The sequence below is a fragment of the Excalfactoria chinensis genome, unplaced genomic scaffold, assembly GCF_039878825.1.
Source record: "Excalfactoria chinensis isolate bCotChi1 unplaced genomic scaffold, bCotChi1.hap2 Scaffold_370, whole genome shotgun sequence".
In the NCBI taxonomy this organism is placed as follows: domain Eukaryota; kingdom Metazoa; phylum Chordata; class Aves; order Galliformes; family Phasianidae; genus Excalfactoria; species Excalfactoria chinensis.
Genome location: NW_027315658.1, coordinates 26764 through 32763, shown reverse-complemented (window position 1 = coordinate 32763; position 6000 = coordinate 26764).

Below are 6000 nucleotides of genomic sequence, written 5' to 3'. Positions count from 1 at the left end.
CGTGACCAGAAACCCATTGTGTTGACCCAAAATCCCAATATCTTGACTCAAAATCCCATTAAGTTGACCAGAAACCCAACAAATCCCATTAACCTGACCCAAAATCCCAATAAAGTGACTCAAAATCCAATTATATTGACCAGAAACCCAACAAATCCCATTAACTAGACCCAAAACCCCATTAACTTGACCCAAAATCCCATTACGTTGACCAGAAACCCAACAAATCCCATTAACTAGACCCAAAACCCCATTAACTTGACCCAAAATCCCATTGCGTTGACCAGAAACCCAACAAATCCCATTAACTAGACCCAAATCCCCATGAACTTGACCCAAACCCCAAGAAGAAAGAGACGGATTCGGGGCCATCCTCCAAGCCGGCTTCATTGATTCCTATAGGGAGCTTTACCCTACTGTGCCCTATGCCTACACCTTCTGGACCTACATGGGGGTGACTCCAAGTGACTCAACATCCCATTACATTGACCAGAAACCCAACGAGAAGACCCAAAACCCCATTAACGTGACCCAAAACCCCATTAACGTGACCCAAAATCCCAATATCTTGACCCAAAATCCCATTATCGTGACCAAAAATCCCACTATGTTGACCCAAAATCCCATTGAGTTGACTAGAAACCCGTTGCGTTGACCCAAAATCCCAATATCTTGACCCAAAATCCCATTAACTTGACTCAAAATCCCATTACGTTGACTAGAAACCCATTGCGTTGACCCAAAATCCTATTAACTTGACCCAAAATCCCAATATCTTGACACAAAATCCCATTACGATGACCAGAAACCCAACAAGAAGACCCAAAACCTCCAATATATTGACCCAAAACCCCATTGAGATGACCCAAATTCCCAATAATATGACCCAAAACCCCATTACGTTGACTAGAAACCCATTGCGTTGACCCAAAATCCCATTAACGTGACCCAAAATCCCATTGCGTTGACTAGAAACCCAAAAAATCCCATTAACGTGACCCAAAATCCCATTATGTTGACCCAAAATCCCATTACTGGAACCCAAACCCCATTAATGACCCCAAACCCCATTAATTGACCCCAAACCCCATTAATTGACCCCAAACCCCATTAATTGACCCCAAACCCCATTAATTGACCCCAAACCCCATTAACTAGACCCAAAACCCAATTCATGGACCCCAAACCCCATTACATGACCCAAAATCCCATTAATGGACCCCAAACCCCATTAAGTTGACCACAAACCCCATTAATTGACCCCAAACCCCATTAATGACCCCAAAACCCCATTAATTGACCCCAAACCCCATTAATTGACCCCAAACCCCATAGCGTTGACCCCACACGCACCCCATAGCGTTGCCCCCCTTCTGGCCCTACATGGGGGGCGCCAGGGAGAGGAACGTGGGCTGGAGGTTGGATTATTTCCTGCTCTCCAAGAGATTGGGGGCGGCCTTGTGTGATTCCAAGATCCGATCCACGGCCATGGGCAGCGACCACTGCCCCATTACTCTCTATATGGCCATCGACGAGACCAAAGCCCCATAAATCGGCCCAAAATCCCATTAATTGTGCCCGAAATCCCGTTATGAGACCCGAAATCCCATTGCGTTGACCCAAAATCCCGTTTTTATACTTGAAATCCCAATGAAGTTACTCAAAATCCCATTGCGTTGACCCAAAATCCCATTTTGATACTCAAAATCCCAATAAAGTGACTGAAAATCCCATTAAAATGGTCAAAATCCCATTAACTTGACTCAAAATCCCATTGCGATACTCGAAATCCCTCTACGTTGACCGAAAACCCAATAAGTAGAACCAAAATCCCATTATATTGACCAGAAACTCAACAAATCCCATTAACTTGACCCAAAATCCCAATATCTTGACCCAAAACACCATTAAGTTGACTCAAAATCCCATTGAGATACTCAAAATCCCATTGCATTGACCAGAAACCCAACAGATCCCATTAACTTGACCCAAAACCCCATTAACTAGACCCAAAATCCCAATATCTTGACCCAAAATCCCATTGTGTTGACCAGAAACCCAACAAGAAGACCCAAAATCCCATTAACTTGACCCAAAACTCCAATATCTTGACTTGAAATCCCATTGCGTTGACCAGAAACCCAACAAATCCCATTACCTAGACCCAAAACCCCATTAACTAGACCCAAAATCCCAATAACTTGACCCAAAATCCCAATAACTTGACCCAAAATCCCAATAACTTGACCCAAAATCCCAATAACTTGACCCAAAATCCCATTGCGTTGACTAGAAACCCATTGCATTGACCCAAAATTCCATTATATTGACACAAAACCCCATTAAGTGACTCAAAATCCCATTACGTTGACTAGAAACCCAACAAGAAGACCCAAAATCCCATTACTTGACCCAAAACCCCATTGCGTTGACCCAAAACCCCAATATCTTGACCCAAAATCCCATTAACTTGACTCAAAATCCCATTACGTTGACTAGAAACCCATTGCGTTGACCCAAAATCCTATTAACTTGACCCAAAATCCCAATATCTTGACACAAAATCCCATTACGATGACCAGAAACCCAACAAGAAGACCCAAAACCCCATTAACGTGACCCAAAACCCCACGAATGTGACCCAAAACCCCATTGCGTTGACCCAAAATCCCAATATCTTGACCCAAAACCCCAATATCGTGACACAAAACCCCATTAAGTTGACTCAAAATCCCATTGCGATACTCTAAATCCCAATATCTTGACCCAAAATCCCAATAAAGTGACTCAAAATCCCATTAATGAGACCCAAAATCCCATTGCGTTGACCCAAAATCACATTAACTTGACCCAAAACCCCAATATCTTGACCCAAAATCCCAATACCTTTACTAGAAACCCAACAAATCCCATTAACTTGACCCAAAATCCCATTAAGTTGACTCAAAATCCAATTACGTTGACTTGAGATCCATTGCGTTGACCCAAAATCCCATTAACTTGACCCAAAATCCCAATATCTTGACACAAAATCCCATTGCGTTGACCGGAAACCCAACAGATTCCATTAACTTGACCCGAAATCCCAATATCTTTACCCAAAATCCCATTACGTTAACCAGAAACCAAACAAGAAGACCCAAAACCCCATTACTTGACCCAAAATCCCATTAATGTGACCCAATATCCCATTATGTTGACCCAAAATCCCATTGCGTTGACTAGAAACACAACAAATCCCATTAACTTGACCCAAAACCCCATTAACTTGAACCAAAATCCCAATATCTTGACCCAAAATCCCATTACTGTGTGATTCCAAGATCCGATCCACGGCCATGGGCAGCGACCACTGCCCCATTACTCTCTATATGGCCATCGACGAGCCAAAATCCTAATAATTGGGCCCAAAATCCCATTGAGATACTCGAAATCCCGCTACGTGACCCCAAAATCCCATTTTGATACTTGAAATCCCAATAAAGTTACTCAAAATCCCAAGAAGTTGCCCAAAATCCCATTGTGTTGACCCCAAATCCCGTTAACTTGACCCAAAATCCCATTAAGTTGACTCAAAATCCCATTTCTTGACCCAAAATCCCATTACGTTGACCAGAAACCCATTGTGTTGACCCAAAATCCCGTTAACTTGACCCAAAATCCCATTAAGTTGACTCAAAATCCCATTACGTTGACCTAAAGTCCCATTGCGATAGTTGAAATCCCATTGCGTTGACCCAAAATCCCATTAACTAGACCCAAAATCTCAATAACTTGACCCAAAATCCCAATAACTTGACCCAAAATCCCAATAACTTGACCCAAAATCCCATTGCGTTGACTAGAAACCCATTGCATTGACCCAAAATCCCATTATATTGACCCAAAACCCCATTAAGTTGACCCAAAATCCCATTACGTTGACTTGAGATCCATTGCGTTGACCCAAAATCCCATTAACTAAACCCAAAACCCCATTAATGACCCCAAACCCCATTAATTGACACCAAAACCCATTAATTGACCTCAAACCCCATTAATGACCCCATTAATGACCCCAAACCCCATTAATTGACCCCAAACCCCATTAATTGACCCCAAAACCCATTAATTGACCTCAAACCCCATTAATTGACCCCAAACCCCATTAATGACCCCAAACCCCATTAATTGAACCCAAACACCATTAAATAGACCCCAAACCCCATTAAGTTGATTCCAAAATCCCATTAATGACCCCAATACCCCAGTAATTAACCCTAAAATCCCATTAATGGACCCAAAAACCCCATTAATTGACCCCAAACCCCATTAATTTGACCCAAAATCCCATTAATTAACCCCAAAACCCCATTAATGGCCCCATTAATGACCCCAAAATCCCATAAATTGACCCCAAAACCCCATTAATGAACCCCAAAATCCCATTAATGACCCCAAACCCCATTAATTGACCCCAAAATCTCATTACTTAACCCTAAAATCCCATTAATTCACCCCAAAACCCCATTAATGACCCCAAATCCCATTAATTGACTACAAAACCCCAATAACTTGACCCCAAAATCCCATAAATAACCCCATTAATGACCCGAAAACCCCATTAATGACCCCAAAACTCCATTAATGGCCCCAAAACCCCACTGACTGACTCCAAAATCCCATTAATGACCCCAAAATCCCATTAATGATCCCATTAACTTGATCCCAAACCCCATTAATTAACCCTAAAATCCCATTAATTGACCCCAAACCCCATTAAGTTGACCCCAAACCCCATTACTAGACCCCAAACCCCATTAATTGACCCCAAACCCCATTAATTGACCCCAAACCCCATTAATGACCCCAAACCCCATTAATGACCCCAAACCCCATTAATTGACCCCAAACCCCATTAATGACCCCAAACCCCATTAATTGACCCCAAACCCCATTAATTGACCCCAAACCCCATTACATGACCCCAAACCCCATTAATTGACCCCAAGCCCCATTAATTGACCCCAAACCCCATTAATTGACCCCAAACCCCATTATTGACCCCAAACCCCATTAATTAACCCAAAATCTCATTAAGTTGACCCCAATAGCCCATTAATTGACCCCAAACGCCATTAATGAACCTAAACCCCATTAATTGACGCTAAAATCCCATTAATTAACCCCAATACCCCATTAATTGACCCCAAAACCCCATTAAGGACCCCATTAATGACCCCATTAATGACCCCAAAATCCCATTAATGAACCAAAAATCCCATTAATGGCCCTAAAACCCCATTAATTAACCCTAAAATCCCATTAATTCACCCCAAAATCGCATTAATTGACCCCAAAATCCCATTAATTGACCCCAAAACCACAACAGATCCCATTAAGTTGACCCAGAACCCCATTAATTAACCCTAAAATCCCATTAAGTTGACCCAAAACCCCATTAATGACCCCATTAATGCCCCCCAAACCCCATTAATTGACCCCAAAATCTCATTACTTAACCCTAAAATCCCATTAATTCACCCCAAAACCCCATTAATGACCCCAAATCCCATTAATTGACTCCAAAACCCCATTAACTTGACCCCAAAATCCCATAAATAACCCCATTAATGACCCGAAAACCCCATTAATGACCCCAAAACTCCATTAATGGCCCCCAAACCCCACTGACTGACTCCAAAATCCCATTAATGATCCCATTAACTTGATCCCAAACCCCATTAATTAACCCTAAAATCCCATTAAGTTGATCCAAAACCCCATTAATGACCCCATTAATTGACCCCAAAATCCCATTAATTGACACGGAAACCCCATTAATGTCCCCTTTAATGACCCCAAAACCCCATTAATTTGACCCAAAACCCCATTAATGGACCCAAAATCCCATTAATTAAACCCAAAACCCCATAGATCCCCATTCAGCCCCATAAGTCACCCCATAGACCCCCATATCGCCCCATAGATCCCCCCTCAGCCCCATAAGTCACCCCATAG